Source organism: Vicugna pacos, chromosome 32 (assembly GCF_048564905.1).
Source record: "Vicugna pacos chromosome 32, VicPac4, whole genome shotgun sequence".
In the NCBI taxonomy this organism is placed as follows: Eukaryota; Metazoa; Chordata; class Mammalia; order Artiodactyla; family Camelidae; genus Vicugna; species Vicugna pacos.
The window spans coordinates 3900619-3925977 of record NC_133018.1 but is presented as its reverse complement, the minus strand read 5'-3'; the positions used below and the strand labels follow the sequence as shown (position 1 = coordinate 3925977).

Sequence of the window (25359 nt, the reverse complement as noted above, 5' to 3'; positions counted from 1 at the left end):
AGGACTTCCTGGATAGCCCTGGGCTGCTGTGCCAGGACTGAGCCCACGTTGGGTCAGAATCAGGGATACGAAGCCCAGATGTGCCTGATTAGGAAGGACTGTAAGGAGTTCCGTCCATCCACACCCTTGAGTGAACACCTACCAGGTGACCAGTAGACTCCAGTGATTGGATACTACATGAATGACGTAGGGCAGCCTGTGTCCTCATCAATACATCACACATGACTGAGGAGGAAGAGGTGGGCTTGGCGGGTGGATGTGGGAGCCACTGGGTGGAGTACAGGGAAGCAAGAGAAGATGATGATGTATGCGTTCTGCACAGAAGGTGAGGGAGGAGGAGGTGAGAGTGAGGGCAGGGACCACATGGGGGTGTGGATAGGACACAATGGTCAGACCGTGGTGTCGGGGATGATGGGGGAGCAAGTGAGGGGAAGGCGCACAGTCAGGGGCCACGAGTTTTGGAGGAAGGAGTAAGTATAGAAAGGGGTCGGGAAAGAGTGGAACCGAACTGGGGTTTAGGAACCGCGTGGGGCAGGGCTGAACTGCAGTCACCTGAGATGACATGATGACCACATCCTGCTAATGCATGATTATTGAGATCAGAGACCATCAAGAAAACGACTGGCTTTTGATAGGTGATCCGGCGTCAATTATCCTTAAAGTGTGTCTCTAGGGGGCACACATCTCACATTCAATGGAATATTTACCTTCTGCTGTTAAATTCAAGGAACTGGAAGACCAGACTGGAAGGAAGAAGCCGGGATATGTGTTCTCAGCCCTTCCCACATGCTAGGACCCACGGCTTTGGAAAGCACAGGGTCACATCGTCTCCTCCTGATCGACTGGTGCGCACCTCAGGGATGGGCTGCTCACCTCTTTGTTTTGACATCTTCCCAGAAGGTTCCTTTATGCAGCCAGGACTGATCACACCCACTTGGCTGCACCTGTCAGGTCTTGATGAGAAAAAGGACAGACAGGACTAGTCAGGCTGAGACGGCAGAGACTCGGCTCCAGAATGGACCCCAGCCTCAGGGGCAGGGTCAATGTGATGGGTCCACAATGACCTCATCATGTCCTGTGGGGACTGGAAGGCTGTGCCGGAAGCAGGCGTTAGGATGGCTCGTGAAGTGCCAGGACAAAGTCTAGTGGGAGAAACAAAGAAAAAACTAGATGAACAAGGGTGGAATCCACATAAAGGAAGTCACAAGCACAGTGCGGCAGATACGAGGAAACACCCAGGAACCAGGTAATCTCTCCCCTCTCTTGGGGTCACATCAGAAAGACTGCTGTAAAATGGAACACTGTACATGTGGGCTGGAGACATCCCAGGGGCTGGAGGAGGTGGCCCCATGGCCAGCAACAGGCACAATGTCGAGTCCAAGAGGGGATGTTGGGGCAGACAGCTGGTCAACCACCCAGACTCCAGGGGAGCTGGGCAAACTGCCCTCACTGACTTGTGACCGTCCTCCCTGTGAGGCCCCATCACCTGGGAGATCCTGGGCCTGCTCCTTCAGCACATGGTGCAGATCAGGGTCACCTCCTCCCTGTCCTCCACGGAGTTTTTGCCAAGTGCGGGTCAGGGAGGGGCTGTTAGGAGGTGAAGAGTCAGCGTGTGTTTCAAGGAGAATGTGGGCTCCTGGAAGAGTCTGTCCAGAAGAGACACAGTTCGTTGGCAGAGTCTTCACTGTGGAACCCGTGTGATGTGTGTGTGTGAAAGAGAGAGTATGTTAGCATATTACAAATGCGTCTGCTTCAATTTTTATGTGCTTTTTGCTATTATGATGTTAAAATTCAATTTAAAACGTCTTAATATGAAATATAAGTTGAAAACTGACAGTTGGTAACACTATTACTTTATTAATCTGGTAGTGGAATTTCACTGTTAGTACTTCGTTTAGAATATTTGTATCAATATTTAATGACAGTGGTTTGTAGTTTCCCCTCTTTAATATCTTATTTATCAGCTGTATTTGTAACTGTTTTAACTGCTTTCTCAAAGAACTAGGAAATTTTACATCTTGTTCAATATTTTATAAAAAATACACAAAGCCATTTTTTTGGACCATTTGCTCTCTGAATGTTTTTTAGCTATTCCTCATGAAAAATATATATTATGTTTTCCTATGGTCCAATTCTAGAATAAAATTTTGTATTTTTCTTACAAAATCACTCTGTTTACTTATTTCCTCTAATAATGCCATTTGTATCTTCCAAGGAAAGTTATGTATTTGATTTCCTTTTCTTAAAAGCAGAAATTCTTAGGTTTTTTTTTTTTTTTTCATTTTCCACATTTGACCAGCAGGGGCGGCTGTGTGCCTGCCCTGTGGTCCCTGCACAGCTGCTTGGGAGGACCACTGACTCCCAGGATCTGGGCTGGGGGCAGGGCCTGGGCCCCTCTTGGGGACTCAACAGTGTTCCTACATGTCCTTTGAACAAACTCACTGTCCCTTTGTCACTGAGACCTGCACTGGTGCATCCGGGGGTCAGATAGCTTTTCTAGACTGTCCTTTATAAACAGGGGAAGGGGCTGTATCCATTAATGTTTCCATATAACAGATTTGCAGCTTCCATGGATTAGGGCTCCATTTGGAAACGAAAACATTATAGGATGCGCCTCAGCACAAAACAACCACAGAAGGAAGCCGACCGTGGACCTGTGAATGGAGACAGGGACCAGGTGAGCTGCCCAACCAGCTGGGCTCTCAGGTCTCTGGTCCTTGGTGAGGTTGTGCCCTGTGACCAGAAGGAGGCACTGTGGGCCTGACCTGTGGTCCAGGACTGAGTCCAGGAAGACCCCTGTCCCCTCCCACCCCAGACACGGGCTCTGTGTCTTCCTAGTAGAATCACTGCTGGAGGAGGAGGGCCAGCTCAGCTCTTTTGAAAAAGACAAGTGGAGATTTCACAGAGGAAGGGAGAACTGTCCCAGGGATGGGGGTAGCTGCTGGGGGCGGAATAGATTTCTGGGCCCAGGAAGAGAGGACCCCACTATCTCCTCCTTCAGCCCTCAGGATCTGCAGGGAAGATACTTAGGACTGAGGTCACAGGGCTGGGGGGAGTACATTTGGTGACAGAGGTCACCCCCATCACTCAGTGCCTCATCACAATGCCTTATGCCCCACATCTGCTCCCTCTAGACCTCCCCTAGCAGACATCAGGTGACACTGGGCCGGGAGAGGGAGGAAGCTGATTTGCATGAAGCCCATTCTCCTCCCAGTGGGTCCAGGAGGCAAGAAAAGGCTTGAGGACCCCACAGTGCAGCCCAGAAGGCTGAGGAGCTGCGTCCCAGGTGCATCCCTACCATGGCCTGACCGGTGCTTCTGCTCGGGCTCCTCGCTCACGGCTCAGGTCAGGGGCTGGGACGCTGCATCTTTGGGGGGGGCGCTTACAGACAGGTGTCGGCATGACCTTGGTCTCCATAACTACCCCTGTCTCTCTTCTGTCACTTTTAGGGGTGGATTCTCAGACTGTGGTGACCCAGGAGCCGTCCCTGTCAGTGTCTCCAGGAGGGACGGTCACCCTCACCTGTGGCCTCAGCTCTGGGTCTGTCACTACCAGTAACTACCCTGGTTGGTTCCAGCAGACAACAGGCCAGGCTCCCCGAGCTCTTATCTACAGCACAAACAGCCGTCACTCTGGGGTCCCCAGTAGCTTCTCTGGATCCATCTCTGGGAACAAAGCCGCCCTCACCATCACGGGGGCCCAACCCAAGGACGAGGCCAACTATGACTGTTCTCTGTACCCTGGTAGTTACCCTGATACAGTGATGTAACTTCGCAGGGAAGTGCTACCAAAACCTTCCCCTGAGGTCAGAGGGCTCAGCCCTGAGGGGCAGGAGAGGAAGAGAGAGGGTGAAATGTCAGCACCACAGGGGGAGGGGGCGCCGTGCCCCCATCTCCTGCCCAGGTGTTCCAGGCCACATGCCTCCTCCAGCCTCCCCCAGGCTGTGTCCATCTCTTCAAGGGATGTCCCCCCTCACATTATGATGATGATCTTGGCTCAGCTCCAAATCCTATCCCCAAGCCGTGAGACTCAGGAATCCAGCACCATCAGGATGACCTTCCCTGTTGATCTTGCTGATCTCTGGCTGGACAAATAAACTCCCTGCACTGTGACCTCAGCAGGGGTCTCAGCACTGCTGGGCAGGACCTGTGCTCCCAGCCCCCCTGACAGAAGTGGGCTGGCCCTGTCAGCCCTGGGGGAGTGTCTAGGGGTCCAGGGCGAGGAGCCTCCATCCCACCAGGTCATCCAGCCTGAGCCAGGTGGGCCGTCGGTGTGGTCAGCTGTCCAGTTCTCGCCCCTGGATTCTGGCAGCCCAGGGAGAGCTGGGCTTTCTCCCCATTGTTTAGTGTGAGACTGAACGAGGGAGACAAGGCAGGCTAGTCTGCACTTCTGTCCGCCTACTGAGGACTGTAGGGCCAGTGAGGACTAAGCCCTGACCCCACCTAGCTTAACAGGAGTGAATCTGAGCTGGGGGCAGGGATGGACACTGCGGTGCCCTTCCCTTTCTGGTGTCCTGGTGGCCACGGAGCCCAGTGGGCCAAGTACCCGCCCACTGCAGCAAAGCAGCCCCTCTCAGCCCGGCTTCCCTCCCTGAGGTTAGCATGTCCAGCAGGTGGTTGGTCCCCACGCCCCCTGGATGTGAAGGAGCTGGTGACCACAGCTGCCCCACGGTCCCCAGGATGGAGTCAGCAGCACAGAGCAGTGGGGTCAGGGCCCCCCTTTGCTAGGTCAGTGGCAGTGAACACACCCCAACCTTCTGCTGCAGGATGATCCCTGACCAACGAAGACTAAAGGGGACTCAGAGTTTCTTGATGTCACCTCCCCAAAGTCCAGGATCCAGTAAAAATGTCATTTGTCATATCAACAACCGGGAAAATAAATATTGGTGTGAAAACAGTATCCGTTGGCAGCAATACCGAGATGACTCAGTGATGACATACGTGTAGGGTTCAAAATCAAACCCCCAGATGAGCAGGTACAGGCACTGGGAACATGGAGCAGGAGGTCAACGGAGGCAGAAATAGAACCAGGAGAATAAAGTGGATGGAAACACACATCTGAAATACAACAGAGGAAAATAAAAAATCTCTCTCCAAGGGCTCAAAGACATGTAATGCACATAATTATTTTATTTCCTTACCTGATTATTGAGTGGTTGATGATTCCTTGGAAGGAAAAAAAAGGCTGCCATCCCTACTGCATCATTTCCACCACCATGAACATTCAGAGAGCGTCACCAGGGGGCGCTGTGGGTCCACTCAGAACCCGCCAAGCCTGAACCCCACTCAGGCTCCTTCTGACTGGGCCCTGCACCCCGGCTGACTGGCTGTAGCTGGAATGTGGAGGCAGGTGCTTCCTCTCAGGGGACAAAGCCCGCCCCGACCTCCTCAGGCCCCGCCTGGAGGTATCACAGCACTCTGGAAGCTGTTTTGGTTCCAGAAGCACATGTCCTTTAGCTGCTCTGACCGGTTCACCTGATAACAAAGGGTCTGGGCTGGACGGACTCTGGTACAACAAGCTCGTGCTCTGTTCCCTCTGTGAGATGCAAGACCCCCGTCACTGGGGTCTTGTGATTCATCAGATGCTGTTTGAAGATTTAATTCTGAGAGAACATATAAAAAGAAACAGATTCAAGACACTGTGTAGCGCGTTCGTTCTGGGGCAGTGGGCTTTCCACAATTCAACGTCAATGCGGATGTTCCTGGGGGCATGTGGACACTGAGCATCTGTCCATGTGACAGTCACCGGGCACCTGCTTATGTCCCTACAAGATTAGTTGGGTGTCTGGGGTAATCTACACTAAGACACCAGGGTCCCAATATCCCAGCTCTGCTCCACAACCAGGACGGCTGTAGGTTGTGGTCTGGAGTAGAGAAGGAAGAGGGACAGGGATTGAATTAAGCCTGCATCTCCCCAGATTCCTTCCATGTCCTGCTCTGTAAGCGTCTGTGTCCCTCTGGGAGGTCCTGGTCACACGCAGCGCCCTGAGCCAGCCTGCCACCTCTGAGCCCCCGCACTGGCAGATCCCTGCTGCTGTTTGTTCCCTGCGTCCTTTTCTCAGCTCCGCGGCAGTTCACATGCTCTCCGGGGTCAGGACGTCACGTATGCCTCCTGATAGCCCATCACCTACGGATCCGGGACCCGAATCAGTGAGGGTCACACCAGGTCACACCTGCATGGTTCCCTGTAGGGATGACTCACTAGTGGGAAACACAGGAGTCAGGGAAACAGGTGAAGGTGAGTTTTCAGGCCAGAGAGAAAGGAGAGGTTCTCCCGGGGAGCAGTAGAGGGCGCCGAGAGGCTGTCTGTGGTGGTTTAGGTGCTCAGGGCAGGGCTGGCCTCCTCTATGGGAGACTCGGGGTGGGGACCTCAGCTTCCGATGTGGGGTGGGCAGCCGTGTCCCTTCTGGGCCTGTTCTGGTCCCCTGCACGTGGGCCTGCAGCGGGTCCCAGCAGCTGTCCTCCCAAGGCCACCCATGGGGAAAACAGTCACCAGGGAGGCTCCCTGTCCAAAGGCCCCAGACCATGTCTGTGCACATGGGGGAGTGGCAGCAGGTGGGGACACATTTGCGTGACAGCTCCTCCTCCTTGGCGGCCCTCAGGGAGGGATAAGAGAGGCCAGGGCAGCCCAGCCTCAGCTCATGGCCTAAGCAGGACTGTGAGCACCATGGCTCGGATCCCCGCCCTCCTCGTGCTCCTCTCCCTCTGTGCAGGTACGACGGGCCTCGGGGACCCAGGCGGCTCCCAGCCGAGTAGTTGCTTCTACCTCAGGTCCCCAAACAGCTGCATCCCATCCCTTCTCCTGACTCTGCTGTGTCTGTGTTTGCAGGGTCCCTCACCCAGCCTGTGCTGACTCAGCCGCCCTCCCTCTCTGGGTCTCTGGGAGCATCAGCCAGACTCACCTGCACCCTGAGCAGTGGGAACAGTGTTGGCAGCTATGCTATAAGCTGGTACCAGCAGAAGGCAGGGAGCCCTCCCCGGTACCTCCTGGACTACTACTCAGACTCCAGCAAGCACCAGGGCTCCGGAGTCCCGAGCCGCTTCTCTGGGTCCAAAGATGCCTCGGCCAATGCAGGGCTTCTGCTCATCTCTGGGCTGCAGCCCGAGGACGAGGCTGACTATTACTGTGCTGCAGGGGACAGCAGCAGTAATCCTCACACAGTGCCCCAGACCCACAGGGAAGTGAGACTAAAACCTCCCCTGTGCTCCCCGCTGGGCCATTCCTGCGCTGTGCCTGGGACCAGGTCGCACTCAGGGTGACTTTCTGTTGTCACATCTTCAGGAAACACCTGAGTTTCCTCTGAACAGCAAATCTGACCCCGTCGCAGCCTCTTCCTCATCTCACATCTGAGACTGAGCGTTGCTGTTGCATCTCAGCCTGCTCGTGTTTCCACAGGCAGACAGGACTTGCTCTAAGATAAAAACCTCCCCGTGGAGATGTTATAAGTGGTAGACAGTGGTTGGTCCCAGCCCTGCCCCCTCAGTGTCTAAGGGTGACCCCAGGATGCTTCTTGTCTAAGAGCTTCAATCTGAGGTCTGAGATCCAAAATCAATATGTGGAAGTGAGCGGTAAAATACACGCTGGCAATGAACCATCAGAAATTGACAGTAAGATGTAAAAATACCAACTAATGGCTTCAAAACTAAGAAATAGGTAATGATAAATCTGACAAATAAAATCCTCCTGACTTTTTCCGATGGCAGAGCCTCCTTGACCCCCGCAGGGCTCCTCCTGAGTGGGTGGGTGATGACCACTGTCACACAGCTGAGCACAGCCTGGATGGGCTGAGACTCCAGTCCCCGGGATGGGAGATGGGCATCTGCCCCCCACTCTCCCCTGTGTGACCCCTCAGGCCCTGCCCCCGCTGTGGGCAACGCCCGCTGTGGTTTTGGAATCTGCCGTCACTTCAGTTACAAGAACCAGACAGAGTGATGTTCTGGAGTCAGTGTGATCCTGAATGGGCTGAAAATAACCTCCTCTCTTACTGGTCTTCCAGGGACAAATCATTTGTCACCAGTATCTAGATTAGCCCCCCTCGTGCTGGCTGGGGAGGACAAGGAGGAGACAAGTCCAGCCTGTGGGACCCAGGGCACCTGGTCCTGCTCTGGCCAATCCCCTCGTGTCCCATGAGCCTGGCCCAGGCTCTGCTGGTGAGCCCTGTGCTCTGAGACCTTCACGAAGCAGAATCCTTGTCCAGGTGGGAGGAGCTATTGGACGCCAAGGTGCAGGAGACCCTCCCTTCCCATGGACGACCAGCTACTCTCTCGAGTTTACCTCCATCAGTCTAGTTGTCTCCCACTCTGGTTTCTGTTTTGTTTTGCTTTTATTGGGAGGTTATTTGAATGGATCTCATTTCGTTGGAGTCTAGAGCCTATGATCCAACCCTCAGTATCACACAGAACCTCAACATTACAGGAACGTTTCTAGAACTTTTTCTTCTGTCTTCCATGCCAATCTATTGGGGACTTTACTGAATGAACGTAAGGTTCGGGGGATGGGTAACAGCTGTGGAGGCCACTTAGGGTCAGAAGACGAGGGAGCACCTCCACGTAATTAACTAAGTCAGTCATTAATTACAGGTGATTGTAATAATGACTCACCCTCAATCCTTAAACTGAAAGCAATTGAAAAATTATACCAAAATGGAAAAACAAAATTATGAACCCATCCCAGATTCAGAAGAGGAAAGAATGAATCCTCAGCTAAACAATTAAAGGACAAGTGAAGCCTGAGGTACAGGATGGGAGGACACTGTGTCTCTACTACGTTGTGTTCTAGGGGCCAAGAGAGCCATCAGATGCCTGAAATTGGGCCCTGGGGGTGGGGATCTAACAGGCGTCCCTCACAACAAGACCACCACCAACAATAAAGTGTCGGCCTGTCAGGGTAACACATATGGAATTTTTGTCAATATGAACCAGGAGGGTACACTGTAGACTGTTACGTTATGAACTTGGTTTATTTTAGTTATTTTTGAAAGTTTTTCTTTGGAAGTAATTAGTTTATTTGCTTATTTTCAGTGGAGGTACTGAGGATTAAACCCATGACATCGTGCACACTAAGCACGCACTCTACCACTGAGCTGTACCCTCCCCCTTGAACGTGGTTCATGATGGCCTTGTATTTGCACTGACCCAGGCACATGGAAGGATCAGACAAGATGCCAGGTGATCTTGAAACACAAGCAAGAGAAGGGCTGTGCAATACTTCCCAGCGTTAGTACCTGGAGGGCATTCATTGTCTAGAAATGATCTAGACAGTTAATGTCTCAGTCCCAATCCCAGGGGAGGAGCCTCCTCCGTCTACTCATGTGGGGAGTAAGATGACAAAATGCGTGTGCAGAACTAGGCTGCCCTCCAGGAGTGCTGGGTGGAGACAGAGGGGCTGGCGGGCCCTAGAACAGAGACCAGTAGGGGGCACTGTTGTACAGGTCCTGAGAAGGCAGGGTTCTGGGCAAAGCTACCACTGAAAATTTTCTATTGACACCTGCACACTTGGACAGCGACCTTTGAAGTGTGTGGTCTTGATTGTTTATGTGACCAAAATCGAGGATCACACACCCACTCCTGGGAACAAGGTCGAGAACATGTTGCCCCAGCATCTCAATTGTGCCCCCAAAGCCTGTCCTGGAAAAAGCACATTATCTGATTGCACCCCATCCAGAAGGGTTTCCTGACATCAGAGGCAGGGAGATTCCATGATGGGTCAGGACAGAACCGGGACACATGCAGATCCCAGGTCTGTCTCAAACAAGATGGCTGCTGAGTACTCAGGAGTTGATCAGTCTGCACCATTTACTGGACACCTACTATGTGCTGGGCTCAGGTGGAAGATACACATCGTTAGAGGATGGAAGCTAGGACCACCCCCTGGGCCTGCCGGGTGCCCTCTGCTCAAGGCTCCCAGATGGAACACCCCCCAAGCCTGGGCCCCACACAGCCCTGACCCTGCCCAACCCCTGGGACCTGACCCTGGGCCAGGGAGGGACCAGAGAGCTGGTGGGTGTGATTTGCATGACTGGCCCCTCCCTCTCCCAGAATATGGATTAGAGGAGAGACCTGGGGACACTCTGCTCAGCTGTGGGGCTACAGGAAACAAGGACCCAGTGACCATCCCCACCATGGCCTGGTCCCCTCTCCTCCTCACCCTGCTGGCTCATTGTACAGGTGACTGGATGAGGGACAGGGGAAGAGGCCCTGGCAGGACACCCGTGCTCCGGGTCCTCCTCTTGTGTCTGGAACCCAGAATCAGCATCTCTGTCTCTCCCACTTGCAGGGTCCTGGGCCCAGTCTGTGCTGACTCAGCTGTCCTCCATGTCTGGATCCCCGGGCCAGACGGTCACCATCACCTGCACAGGAAGCAGCAGCAACATCGGGGGTGGTTATTATTTGAGCTGGTACCAACAACTCCCAGGAACGGCACCCAAACTTCTGATCTACAATGCTAACAATCGAGCCTCAGGGGTCCCCAACCGCTTCTCTGGCTCCAAGACTGGCAGCTTGGCCTCCCTGACCATCACTGGGCTCCAGGCTGAGGATGAGGCTGATTACTACTGTGGATGTTATGACAGCAGCCTCAGTACTGGCACAGTGCTCCAGGCCGGCAGGGAAGTGAGACAAAAACCTACTGTTCCCTAGCCATGGGGCTCCCTGGGCAGCCCCCACTGCTCAGCCAACACAGCTGCATCCTTTCTTTGTTTTTCTTGAACATGGAGTCTTAAATCCACATGAAGTTACTTTGTCTAGAGCATGTGTCCTCACCTCTCAAATTCTGCCCCTAAGCCCAGTCCTTGTCAGCAGAGCCTTGTCTGCTTTTCTCAAAGTGAACAGGACTTCCTGGATACCCCTGGGCGGCTGCACTGGTGACTGAGCCCACGCTGGGTCAGAATCAGGGACACGAAGTCCAGATGTGCCTGATTGGGAAGGACTATACAGAGGTCCGTCCATCCACACCATTGAGTGAACACTACCAGGTGCCCGGTAGGTTCCAGCGCTTGGATACAGCTTGAAGGACATAGGGATGCCTGTGACCTTGTCAATACATCACACGTGACTGAGGAGGAAGAGGTGGGCTTGGCGGGTGGACATGGGAGCCATTGGACGGGGTACGAGGAAGAAACAGAAACTGATGATGTGTGGGTTCCACACAGAAGGTGAGGGAGGAGGAGGTGAGAGTGAGGGAAGGGACCACTTGGGGATGTGAACTGGACACAATGGTCAAACTGTGGCGTCGGGGATGACGGGGGAGCAGGTGAGGGTAAGGAGCACAGTCAGATGCCAGGTGTTTCGGCGGTAGGAGTAAGTATAGAAAGGGGTCGGGAAAAAGTGTCGGGTTTAGGAATCTCGTGGGGCAGGGCTGAGCTGCAGTCCACTGAGATGACGTGATGACCACATTCTGCTAACACAAGATTATTGAGATCAGAGACCATCAAGGAAAAGACTGGCTCTTGATAGATGATGGAGCGTCAGTTATCCCAGAAGTGTGTCTCTAGGGGGCGCTCATTTCACATTCAATGGAACATTTACCTTCTGCTGTTAAATGCCAAGGAACTGGAAGAGCAGACTGGAAGGAAGGAAGGAGTCGGGACACGTGTTCTCAGGGCTTCCCACGTGCTAGAACCCACGGCTTTGGAAAGCACAGGACCACAACGTCTCCTCCTGATCGACTGGTGGGCACCTCAGGGATGGGCTACTGACAACGTTGTGTTGACATCTTCCCAGAAGGTTCCTTTATGCAGCCAGGACTGATCACACCCATGTGGCTGCACCTGTCAGGTCTTGATGAGAAAAAGGACAGACAGGATGGGACAGGCAGAGATGGCAGAGACTCAGCTCCAGACTGGATCCCTGGCCTCAGGGATCTGTATTCCCCCCTGGTCAGGGTCCAGGCGATGGGTCCACACTGACCCCATCAAGTCCTGTGGGGACTGGAAGACATTAGGATGGGCTCAATAAGTGTCGGGACAAACTCTTGTGGGAGAAACAAAGAAACTCTGCTAGATCAACAAGGTTGGAAGCCACGTAAAGGAAGACACCAGCACAGTGCAGCAGATACGAGGAATGGGGACCCAGAAACCAGGAAGTCCCTGTCCCCCCTCTTCTGGGGTCACATCAGAAAGACTGCTGTAAAATTGAACACTTGCCATGGGGTCAGGGGACTTCCCAGGGGTTGGAGGAGGAGACCCTGTGGTCAGCAGGGGGCATAATGCAGAATCCCAGAGGGGATGTTGGGGCAGACAGCTGGTCAACCACTCAGACTGGACAGACTGTCCTCATCGATGTGTGACCATCCTCCCTGTGAGGCCCCATCACCTGGGAGCTCCTGGTCCTGCTCCCTCAGCACATGGTGCAGATGGGGGTCATCTCCTCCCCATTCTCTAAGGAATCTTTGCCAAACCCGGGTCACGGAGGTGCTTATAGAAGGTGAGGAGTCAGCGTGTGTTTCAAGGAGGACGAGGGCTCCTGGGAGAGTCTGTGCAGAGGAGACACAGTTCGTGGGCAGAGTCCTCTCCGTGGAACCTGTGTGATGTTGTGTGTGTGTGAAAGAGTGTGTGTTAGCATATTACAAATGTGTCTGTTTCTATTTTTGTATGGATTTAACATTATTACCATTTTTTCTTATTTGTGTTAAATTTATATTTTAAAATGTGTTAATTATAAAACAGAAGTATATTCGTAAAAATGACAGTTAATAACATTATCAGTTTATTATCTGGTACTGTAATTTCTTTGTTAATATTTTGTTTAGAATGTTTGAGTCAATATTTGTCCATGGTCATAACACCTTGAACGCGCCCAATCTCGTCTGATTCAATAATTAATGATAGTTGTTTGTAATGTTACTTCTTTGGTATTTTATTTACAGGTGTGTGTATAACCGTTTTAAATGCTTTCTCAAACAAATTGAAATTTTACATCTTTTTCAACATTTTATAAAAATCATACAAATCATATCTATTGGAACCATGTGATGCTGACAGTTTGTTAGATTCTGGGTGAAAATGTATGTTATGTTTTTTGTGGAATAACTCAATAATAAAATGTTTTGTTTTTTCCTATGAAATTAGTCCATTTACTTATTTTGTCTATTAGTCCCAATGTTGTATTTTCCTATAAAAAATGCATTTTATCTTTTTTTCTAGAGATTACCTATATTTTTAATTTTTTGCATTTGCCACATTCTACCAGCAGGCAGCGCTTTGGGCCTGCCCTGTGGTCCCTGCACAGTGGCTCAAGGAGGATCATTCACTCCCAGGAGCTGGGCCTGGGGGCAGGGCCTGTGCTCCTGATGGGGACTCAGTAGCGTTCCTACACATCCTTAAAACCAACTCACTGTCCCCTTGTCACTGACACCTGCACTGGTGCACCCATGGGTCAGATGATTTTTCTAGACTGTACTTTATGAAGGTGGGAGGCGGCTGTAAAATGGTTCCATATGCACAGTTTTGCAGCTTCCATGGACCAGGACTCCATTTGGAAATGAAAACACTATAGGAAGTGACTCAGCATGAAAGAACCACAGAATCAGGGAAGCCGACCAGGAATCTGTGAATGGAGACCAGGTGAGCTGCCCAAACAGCTGGGCCCTCAGGTCTCTGGTCCTCGGTGACACTGTGCCCCGTGACGAGCAAAGCGTGCTGTGGGGCTGCCCTGTGGTCCAGGACTGAGACCAGTGAGACCCCTGTCCCTCCCACCCCAGACACGGGCTCTGCGACTTCCCAGTGGACTCAGTGCTGGAGGAGGAGGGACAGCTCAGCTCATCCAAAGGAGACAAGCAGGGATTTCACAGAGGAAGGGACACCTGTCCCAGGGATGGGGGTAGTTGTGGGGGGACTAGATTTCAGGGCCCAGAGGGGGGGAACCCACCATCTCCACCTTCAGCCCTCAGGCTCTACAGGGAAGAGATTTAGGACTGAGGTCACAGGGGCAGGGGGAGCACATTTGGTGACATATGTCACCCCCGTAACTCAGTGTCTCATTACTGTGCCTTCCTGGGTAAGGGTGACGTCTCCGCATCTGCTCCCTCCAGACCTCCCCAGGGGACATCAGGTGACACTGGCAGCAAGAGGGAGGAAGCTGATTTGCATGAAGTCTCTGCTCCTCCCAGTGGGTCCGGGAGGCATGAAAAGGCCCGAGGATCCCACAGTGCAGCCCAGGAGGCTGAGGAGCCGCGTCCCAGAAGCGTCCCCACCATGGCCTGGACGGTGCTTCTGCTCGGGCTCCTCGCACACGGCTCAGGTCAGGGGCCGGGACGCTGCAGTGTTGGGGGGCACCTACAGACAGGTGTCTGGGAGACCCTGGTCTCCTAAACCACACTTGTCTCTCACTTGTCACTTTCAGGGGTGGATTCTCAGACTGTGGTGACCCAGGAGCCGTCCCTGTCAGTGTCTCCAGGAGGGACGGTCACACTCACCTGCGGCCTCAGCTCTGGGTCTGTCACTACCAGTAACTACCCTGGTTGGTTCCAGCAGACACCAGGCCAGGCTCCACGCACTCTTATCTACAGCACAAGCAGCCGTCACTCTGGGGTCCCCAGTCGCTTCTCCGGATCCATCTCTGGGAACAAAGCCGCCCTCACCATCACGGGGGCCCAGCCTGAGGACGAGGCCGACTATTACTGTGCTCTGGACATAGGTAGTTATACTGACACAGTGATGTAACCTCACAGGGAAGTGCTACCAAAACCTCCCCCTGAGCTCAGAGGGCTCAGCCCTGAGGGGCAGGAGAGGAAGAGAGGGTGAGATGTCAGCCCCACAGGGGGAGGGGGCACTGTTCCCCCATCTCCTGCCCAGGTGTTCCAGGCCATGTGCCTCCTCCAGCCTCTCCCAGGCTGTGTCCATAGCTCCTGGGGGTCCCCCCTCCACTCATTATGATGGTGATCATGGCTCAGCTCCAAATTCTATCCATCAGCAGTGAGACTAGGAGCGGCCATCTCTGCCAGCTCCACTCTTCTTAGTCCAAGCGTGTTCACAGATGTACTGAATTCAATTTGATGACAGAGCATAAATTAGTATTTAAGATTTCTTCATACGTATGCATTAGCCATACCCACAGCACATTTGTTTTCCAGTTTATACAGCAGTTGCTGACAGTCATCTCACAATGACGATCAAGAAATAGAACAATTGGGGAAATATATTTAATGCTCTCTGAGACAGTCATGCTCTCCTGAGAGCCATTCCCCACACTTTCCTCCCCTTCTGACTTTGATCTCACTTATTATAATGACACAACATGGTCTTTTTAATAGTGTAATGTTAAAAGCCTGAAAATTAACTGTACTGTAGATATTTAAACAATGTCTACGTTTTGAAAGTTTTTGTGCTTTTGAAATCAGACAATCAATTTACACCGGGTACGGGCTCCCAGCACGAGACTTGGACAGTGGATGTTTGTGGATTCACAGTGACCAGGTATCAGCCCAGGGCCCCCAGCATCACTTCCACCTGCGCTGGAGTTTGACCTGGGAGCAGCAGGGGGCGCTGTAGGTCTCCCCAGGGTCTGCACAGTGGGATCCCCTGCTCTCCCTTCTCCTGACCTTGGTCTATGCCCTGTCCTCTGACCGGAAGACTGTTCCCTTCTTTACAGGGAGGTCACCTGACTCCTCCCTCACATCCCAGCTGACACATCCCAGCTCTGTTCAGGCTCCTTGGTCCCAACCCCCTGAGCATACCCCAACGTGCCCACAGCACTTGTCACCACAGGCGTGTCCTGCTGCTCCCTGTCACTGTCCTTTCACCCACATGGGCGGGGTCTGCACAGCAGGAAAGGCTAGGGCCGTGGGGCTACAGTTAACAGAGATGGAAATTTTGGAAAATTCAATAGGTTTCCATGGAGATGAAAGTCCCAGTGTGGGAGCATCCTTGCCCCCACGGTGGACCTAGAAAGGCCCTCTCCATCCACTTTCCTGGGGTCACATCAGCAAAGACTGCTTTAAAAAGGAACACTCTGCATGGGGGCCGGGGACATTCCAGAGCCTGGAAGAGGTGGCTCTGTGGCCACCAGGGGACAGAATACAGAGTCCCAGAGTGGGTGTTGGAGCAGACAGCTGGCCAACCACTCAGACTCCGGGGAAGCTGGGCAAACTGTCCTCACTGACGTGTGACCATCCTCCCTGTGAGACCCCATCACCTGGGAGCTCCTGGTCCTGCTCTCTCAGCACATGGTACAGATGGGGGTCACCTCCTCCCCGTCCTCCATGGAGTCTTTGCCAAGTCCGGGTCAGAGAGGGGCTGTTATTAGGTGAGGATTCAGCATGTGTTTCAAAGAGGACATGGAATCCTGGGAGAGTCTGTCCAGAGGAGACACAGCTCATGGGCAGAGTCCTCCCGTGGAACCTGTGTGACGTTATGTTAATGTGAAAGAGTGAGTGTATTACAAATGTGTCTACTTCAATTTTTATGTGGTTTTTGCTATTATTGATGTTAAATTTAAAATTTCTTACTATGCAATGCAACTTATACATTGGAAAATTGACGATTGGTCAGGCTATTGATTTCTTAATCTGGATTGTAATTTTTTTTTACTGTTTAGAATATTTGGATCAACTTTTAGTGATAGTGGTTTGTAACTTTCCCTCTTACATATTTTATTTATCAGGTATACATATAATTATTATAACTGCCTTATCAAAGAACGAGGAATTTTGACCTCTTTGCAATGTCTTGTAAAAAAAATACATGAAGCCAATCATTCAGAACCATTTGATCTCTGAAAGCTTCTTAGATATTTTCCATGAATATATATATATTTTGTTTTCCTAGGGTGTATAGAAAATTTTTCTATTTTTTCTTAAGAAATCAGTTTACTAATTTCCTTTAATAGAGGCAAGTTGTATCTGCCTACAAAAGTATACATTTTATTTCTTCTTTTCAAAAACTAGAAATTATGTGTTAGAATTTTTTCCGTTTTCACTTTCCATATTTCTCCTGTAGGGCATGCAATGGGGCTGCCCTGTGATCCCTGCACAGCTGCTCAGGGAGGACCACGCACTCCCAGGAGCTGGGCTTGGGGGCAAGCATGTGCTCCTGATGGGGAGTGAGCAGTATGTCGTCTCTGGCTGGCAGAGGCTGACTATTACTGTCTTCCGTGGTTCAGCAAACATTTCCAGAGCAACCGATGCAGGTGGGGAAGTGAAACATAAACCCCTGGACTCACCCTCCGCTGAGCGCAAAGCTGAACACGAGAAATGTGTCTGGGTGAGAGAGGGACATGAATCTGTGAGAGCCAGAGGGCTGGCTGTGGGGGGCGTCCACTCAGATGGCCCCAGTGACCCCCACTTCCTGATATTCCCATCCTGTGAGATCCTCTCCCTTGGGTGGGCCTGTACTGAGGGACAGGGCTAGTGAGTGAGAATTTCAGGCTGACTGAGGAAAAAGACAAGAAGTATGGTTATGAGATGGCAGTAACACACCCAAGAGCTGTTTGTTTGGGTGACATTTAGAAAGGTGAACCTTCCAGGAACAGTGGTGCATTGCCAAAACCAGAAAAGGACAAAGAACTCCCAGGTGGGAAGGGAATCAGAGAGGGGCTTACGCCTCTAGGATGTGTCACTGAGCAGGACAGCCAGGGATCTCTGGGTCAGACAGCTGCAAAGAATAGCTGTTTGGTGTCCTTTATAAGTCAAGGACTTTTCTCCCCTAAGGCCAGCAAACTAGCAAACATTAAGTGCAGTTTCATGGGGTAGGCAGAGCAGGCAGGCTCTAAATGGCTAAGTATATGCCTATTTGGTATATATTTAGAGCAAATGGACGTGTGAAAATTTGATTCTGGTGCACGAAGGCTTATGCTCACGGCCACAGGTTGCTGTGAAGAAATAAACAACATAGGGGCTGAAAGACAGAGGCTATCTTCAACCTATTTGTATAACAACTGGATTCTAGCAAGTAGGGCACAGAAGTGAAGGGAGGTCAGCTCTGATACCAGCTTACACAACGACAGTGGCCGGTCTTGGCCCCTCTCTCTCTTGCTTTCTCTCCGATTGCTGGTCCCGGGGAGCCTGATACAACCCCATGGAGAGGCCCACGTGGTGAGGGACCAAGGCTGCCCCATCCAAACCTTCGGGGGGCTGTGGCCCCTTTCTGGACAGCTCACCTGCAGTCAAACACTAAGCACTGAAGCAAGCTCTCCATCCTTTCCGCTTCCACTTCCAGTACCCAACCCCCAGCATCCTCACTCTGCATGTATCATTTACCAATTTAGGTCCAGGTTGCTGCAAATACGTCTTTTTATTTTTCCCTCCTTTACGCTTCCGTGAACTTCATGATTCATGAAGTTTTTACTGAAACATAGAAAAGTGTTCATTTTCAGAGCTCGTACACATCAAGGACGTATGCCCTAACACATGCCTACTGTTCACACAGAAATACACATATCCAATACATATGTATATTGGCATAGACATTAAAACCAACCCCAATTAAAATTCCAGTGGGTTGGCAGAAATTATTAAATGATTTTAAAGTTATATGGGAATGTATTGCACCTAAAATAGCCCTAGTAATCTTGAAACTTAATATAAAGCTACAATAATTAAGACCACGTGGTATTGGTGTAAGGATAGAAAAACAAATTAGTGGCGTATAATAAAGTGTTCAAAAATAAACTAACACTTTTAGATTTTCTAAGAGAGTAGGTCTTAAGCATTCTCACCACACACACACACACACAGGACACTATGTGAGATGATGGATGCGTTAATGAACTTAATTCTGGTAATCATTTCACAGTGTATACATACAGCCAGTCATCATGAATGCTGTACATTGTAAATATACATAATTGTATTTGTCAATTATATCTCAATAAAGCTGGAAAAATAAACAAACCAACACCTATACAGCTACTTGATTTTCAATTAAGGTACCAATGAAAATCAATGGGGGAAAAGTGTTTTTAATAAATGGTTTTAGAAAAACTGAAGTGGGGGAGAAACTCGGACTCCCTACCTCCCACGACAGACAAAAATTAATTCAAGATGGATCATAGAATCAAATGTGAAACCAAAACAATAAAAGTTCTACAGAAAAACACAATAGGAGAATAATAAAAGAATATTTTCCTAACTTTGGCATAGAAACGGCACAAAGGTACCAAGGATACAAGGGAAAAAACCGATAAACTGGACTTCATAAAAAGTAAAAGCTTCTGCTCATCAAAAGATACCAGTTAGAATGCAAAAGACAAGCTACAAGTTGGAGGGAGAATAAATCAAAGGAATTAAAACAGTATTTTTCATTGAATGAACAGGTGAGCACTCTTTCCCCACTATCTCCCATCACCACTCACATTGTCTTGAAGGAGCCCCTAGTCACTCTCACCTGTGGCTCCAGCACTGGTGTGGTCCCCTTCCCAGTGGTCACTATCCATCCCAGTTCTAGCGGAAACCTGGCCAAGTTCCCTGAACAATGATTTATGACACAAACAACAAACACAGGCTCCCACCCAGTTTGCAGGCTCCCTCCTTGGAAACAAAGCTGCGCTCACCCTCTCAGGGGCCCAGCATAAGGATAAGGCTGAGTGCTACTGATGGCTGTGCTAGTTAGCAGTTTTGTTTACGTAAGTAGTGTGAGTTGACAATTCTGAATCCATGGAGTATGTTTCCAGAATTGAGCAAGTGGGAAAAATATATTGTAGTTCATAGGAGGTAGTGTTTCACTAAAAGAGAAGGGAGAAATAATACGGAAAAGTAGCCTAGACTGAATTCAGGGGTGTTGGAATTAAACGGGAGGTATCAGTATAAACTTTTTAAATAGATAGGTATGGAAGTGCTTACTGTATGCACAGTATAAATAAAATATTGAATAAAATTTAAATGTTACAGATTACAAACATATATTATTACCCAAAGTTCTATCAAAGATTAAAGAAAACTATAGGTGAGAGTTAAATTGCTATAACAAAGAAAACTTTAAGAATAGAAGAAATGATTATCATTCAAACATTGTACTCTACTCTTATTCTGACATTTTGCCAAATTTTCAAGATACCTCTGATTTATTTGCTTGTCTGCCTCATTCTTTTTCACTTTCCAATTTTATCTCATTATTACATGAAGCCCCTATCTTTAAATTTTTTAACCACAAAGTATTAGGAGGAAATTCATAATTATTTAATCTAAAACTCTCATTTCACAGATATATATCTTGGGTTCAGACTTACCCATCTACCCACACATCAACTCATTCACTCAACCATTTACTAAGGGCCAATCCTGGGTGACACACAGTATTAGGTTGGTCTGGAAGGATGTAAATACAAAGACAAATTAGAGGTTTCCCTCTATCAAGATAGGGTTCCCATGTTGAACCCTACCCCTAATGTGATGGTATCTGGAGATGGGGCCTCTGGTAAATAATTAGGTTTAGATGACGGTAGAGTTTCTATGATGGAATTACTGTCCTTGTAAGAAGAGAAAGAGACTAGAGCTCTCTCTCCCTCTCTCTGCCATGTGAGGCAGCCATCTGTAAGCTAAGAAGTGCCCTCACCAAGAACCAAATCTGCTGGCACCTTGATCTTGGACTGAAATATGAGAGTGGCTTTGGAACTGGGCAGTGGACAAAACTGGAAGGACTTTGAGGAGAGTGTTAGCACAAGACTTATTTAAAAAAAATTTAAGCTGGACTTTGAGAAGGTTCTGCTATGGCTTAAAAGGAAGTGAGGAACATGTTATTAGAAAATTGAGAAACAGGTTATGTAGCAGCAGAAAGTTTAGTAATGCTACGCCTGCAGTTTTATGAGAAGTAGAAAAGGTACCTCATTAGCTCAAAGTAGAAATTGTACCTAATTGAGTGATCTGGCTAAGGAGACTTGCAGCTAAACAGCTAAATGTGTTGCTTGGTTTCTTCTTGCTGCCTATAGTACAATATGAAGGGAAATTAAAAAGCTAAGGGAAAGACTGTTAAACGAAAAAGGAGACAGAACTTGCGGGTTTTGAAATTTTCCCAGTCTCTTAAGATGGCAAAAAATGCTAAAATAATGGGTACCAAGCCAAGATCATATCCAGAGCACTGAAGAAACATGGTCTAAATAATGCACATCAATTATACTTCAAGTAAACATTCTTTAATTGAGAAAGAAAAGAAAGGTGGTCTAAAGATGAATGTGACTAAAATTCTTTGTTAAGCCTCAGAAGGATTGAATGTGATGCTTCACGGGACCATTTAGTCAGGCCAAGGCCTTCCAGAGTTTAGGGGTGTGACTCAGATCATCTGTCACAAAACAGGACTTCTACAAAGCTTAAGGGTGTTGTCCCTCAGCTATCTCAGCAGAAAACCAAGATAGAGTAGGCCTTATCTTGAAGAGATGTGTGGTTGTGTCTTTGGAGTGATTTGGCATGAACACCAATAAGATTAATAGGAGACACACACAGTTTTTAAGAGAACACATTTAAAGAAAGGCCCCTAGCTTAGACTGAAAGGACCAGAGAGCGTACAAAATAGACAGCTTCGGACTTCTGCCCTCTACAAGCAGGAAGCAGGCCGGGCTAAGAAAACATTTTCACTGTAACCATGTACTACCTTTCATAAAAAGGGAAGCACGTCAGAGGGCAGAATCAAGAATTCAGAGAATGAAGCCCAGAGTTTTCAGGCTTTGAATCCTAATCAGTAAGCTGCCAACATGTACCTGGTGGGATTTCAGAATTGCTGTTGACTCCTGAATACTCCCCTCTCCCCTCCTCTCTTTTGGAAAGGAGTAACCTCTATGAAGGTTACCTACACCTGTCCCACCACTGTATGTTGGGTGTGGAAGTAGCTGGGAAGATGAACTCATCTCTTTCATTCACATCTCCAGATCTAGAGGAACAATGTTAAGATGCTGTACAACTGGACCCTGATCCACATCTGGACCTGATTTAGATAAGATTCTAGACTTCAAGTTAATGCCGTAATGGATGCAACTTTTGGAGGCTTTGGAAGAATACACTATGCACATAGAAGATACGTATACAATTTGTGGCTGCCGAGTGTGTACCCTGGTGGTTTTAAATTATGTCCAAAAATTCTTCCCTTCAAAGGTGGAGGTTAATTACTTTCCCCTTGATGTGTGGGTTGGACTTAGTGGCTTACTCCGAATGAACAGAACATTGTGAATGTTGTGCAAATGACAGTGAAATGTCTGAGACTGGGTCATAGAAGATACTGCAGGCTCCTTGCTCACTCTCTTGGATCACTCACTCTAGAAGTCAGCATAGCCATGCCTTAAGAACACTCAGGTAGCCCAGTAGAGAGGCCTTTCTCCCAACAGCCAGCAAGGAAACTGGAGTTTCAACAGCCATGTGAGTAAGCTATCTTGGAAGAAAATCCACCAGCCCCAGTCAAGCCTTCAGATGATGGCAATCTCATGAAACCCAAGCCGGAATCACCCAGCTGAGTTATTCCTGGATTTCCAACTCTCAGAACAGTGTGAGGTAATATTGAAGCTGTTAGTTTTGTGGAAATTTGTTGTGCAGCAATAGTTAAACACACTTCAAACTTTGGGCTATGTCTTTATCCAGTGGCTCTGCCTGTTTAGTCCAATTTTAGCAAGAATCCTGCTGAGTCAGTTTAGGAAAAATCCCCTGCTCTTGATATCTGATTAAATTCTTTTATCTCTCACCCTCATATCTTATTACCCTGGCCTGTCCTCAGCAATGATCTCGTCAAGTTGGTTTAGCCAGAATCCACCCTTACCCCTGATGTTTCCTCCTAGTAAGTTTCCATCCACTGACACCCACCCCATTCCCTGTCCTTTGTCCTTGCTGGAGTCAGAGTTAAGCTGTATTACAAAACCCTGCTGTAGTATTCCTGCCTTGAATAAAGTTTTTCTTACCATCTTTAATAAGTGTTATGACTAATTTTTAACATTTCCAAGTTTTGTTAGTAGGAATTACTCTCAAGTGAATGTTTTCATACCTTCACCTTTTAAATTACATTCATTTAGGGGGAATAGATTTCTAGAATTGAAACATTTCATGTTTTTACTATACAATTTTTAAAATAGCCTATGTAGTAATCTGAAAAGGATGTGTATACAGACATGTGAATGTACACACACATATCCACCCTCAAAGCTTCAAGGAAAATTTAATTCTTGGTAAACTATAAATTAAGACTAAAACATTCAGCCTGCAAATTCTGAAATCCTTGGAATTAACTTACCAAAAAAAGTACAGAGAATGAAAATTATAATAAAAAATACATGCATCAAAATATTTGGGATTCAGACAAAACTGTGCATAAAGGTAGGCAAAGTCCTAAATCCTTTATTAAAGAAAAAAAATTAAGCTTTTAAAATAAAAAAGAATAATCCTAAAGAAAGTAGAAGGTAGAAAATGAACTGAGACAAAAATAGAGAACAACAAAAACAAAACTAGTTGGGGAATAAAGCAAGGATTGCTTGGGAAAGTAAATCAGAAACATTGATAAAACTGTGGCAAATATAATGAGGGGAAGAGGACCATATCCGAATACTAGAAATAAGAAATGGAATGAGACTCTGAGTAGAGAGGGTAATATTCAATCCCAAATGGAATTATTTTTGTTTCAGGAAAGGACAGTTTCTAGTAGAGAAGTTGTGAATACAGTCCAGCAAAACCTAGGGTTTAAAAAAAAAAGTAAATGATTGTCTCAGCAAATACTGTAAACCATCCAATAAAATTCAACAATTCCCTTTAAATTCTAAAGGTAGAAATAGAAATTCATTAAGAAATATACTCATTACCTTTGATGGTAAAGACTTTCTCATTAAGACTGAGAACAATCCCAATAAAACTGTGCTGAAACCTGAAGGAAAAAAAAAAAAAGGAAGAAGACAGCCCATTTACACATCATTGTTTAGAAATCCTGGCCAATGCAGTAAGAATATAGATAAAACTAAAAAATATGCCATGTTGTTGGTGAAAAGACAACATAGTGAAAACACTTTTTCAAAAAAAATTTTATTCCTGTAATTGCTAATTTTACTTACAATTTTTGGCAACATTAATAAAATAATCGATTTCATCTGAAAGAACAAGCAAAATAGACAAGGAAATTCACAAAGAGAAATAACAAAATAGTAATCTTGACAGATATTCAATATATTTGTAAACAAAACAAAGTGACATTGCCTTAAAAATATATAGAGGTATCAATAGAAAAACAGAGAAAGCTCCTGAAAGAATTCAACTCACTATTCATTGTCTTCTGGTTGCAGGCACAGAAACTGATTCAAGCTAACTCAATTCTAAGAGAGAAGCAAAGCCCTTAAAAGCAAAGCCTTGATGATTATCTCTTTCCAGCTTTTTATGAAAACTTAGGAAATTTAACCAGACTGGAGAGAGAAGAGTGCAGAGACTTAAAGTGCCTTTAAGGAGGAGGAGGAGGGAAAAAGAAAGTGAGGGCAGAGATTTCATTGTGTGATTTTAACAACATTGGTGAAGCTCGATAAACCAAAGGAAGGAAGTGTCAAACAACTAAGCGAGGTAGCAAGCCATGCAGGCCCAGAGGAAGAGCATTCTAAGGAGAACAGCAGTTGCGAAGTCTTTGGATTGGGAGAAATGGGATTTGCTTGAAAAGCAAGGCCAGTGTATCAAAAACAGTGCGCGGTGGGGAAAATGGTAGAGTAGCATGGGAGAATGTAGAGAGGAGGTAGTCGGGGGCCATACCACTGGAACCTTAGTTGGCAATAAATAACTACTTGTACTCCTTAGGAGCACACTGTAGTGAAAGAGCAAACAGTAACAGTGTTAATAATACTAAGCAACCACAAAAACATAGAACTAAAACATTTCATATTTTTATCATAGAAACAGAATAAGGGAGATAAGTATGCAAAAGTCTGCACATCTATTTATACACAAAAGTTTCCACCTAAGACTAGAACACATACACACACACACACACACACACACACAAACATACTCTTTCTACACCTAAAGAAAGGGGTTCAAGCTGAAATTTTAGCAAAGTGCCTTGGCCCAAGCAAACTAACTGGAAAGGCCTAGTGAAACATTCAAAGTGCAAATCAATCATTAAGCACTGAGCAAATAAATACACTCTGGAAATTATGTACAAATGGACAAAACACAACAACTTTGTTATCTGTAGTCCTTCTTCCTCAGTGCTAAGAGGGATGCTAACCCCTTGATGATCATAACTTCTCAGCATTTTGTGAAAGCTTAGAGAATCTAACTAGACTGAGGAGGGAAGAAAGGAGTGGGGAGAGATAAAGTACCTTTAAAGAGGAGAAAGCAAGAGAAAAAAGGAGAGATTTCTCCTGGCACAAGTCTACAGCCAGGATCCCAGATTCCTTGAGTGGTGCAGAGGCTGCTGGGCACCTGGGTTGGAGGTGGAGCAAGAAGAGATGGCACTAAAACACGCCTACGGAGACTCAACTCTAG

The 25359-nt window shown here is 48.0% G+C and overlaps 3 long non-coding RNA genes across 4 annotated transcripts; 1 reads left to right on the top strand and 2 right to left on the bottom strand.

Annotated features, from left to right (window-relative positions):
- Window positions 1-92: 92 nt before the first annotated feature.
- On the bottom strand, window positions 93-4282 carry LOC140690869 (uncharacterized). Of its 2 annotated transcripts, XR_012066203.1 has the most exons (5): window positions 3977-4282; window positions 3523-3821; window positions 1487-1646; window positions 874-953; window positions 93-743 (listed from the first exon to the last, which is right to left on the bottom strand). It is a non-coding gene; the product is annotated as an uncharacterized lncRNA (long non-coding RNA). The 2 variants fall into 2 exon arrangements; XR_012066202.1 differs by lacking the exon at window positions 93-743 and having other exon boundaries at window positions 745-953.
- LOC107035136 (uncharacterized) lies at window positions 3453-4899 on the top strand. The gene is made up of 2 exons (XR_012066204.1): window positions 3453-3540; window positions 4766-4899. It is a non-coding gene; the product is annotated as an uncharacterized lncRNA (long non-coding RNA).
- Window positions 4900-18207: 13308 nt separating this feature from the next.
- LOC140690918 (uncharacterized) lies at window positions 18208-23746 on the bottom strand. Its single transcript, XR_012066272.1, has 2 exons — window positions 23700-23746; window positions 18208-18279 (listed from the first exon to the last, which is right to left on the bottom strand). It is a non-coding gene; the product is annotated as an uncharacterized lncRNA (long non-coding RNA).
- Window positions 23747-25359: the final 1613 nt, after the last annotated feature.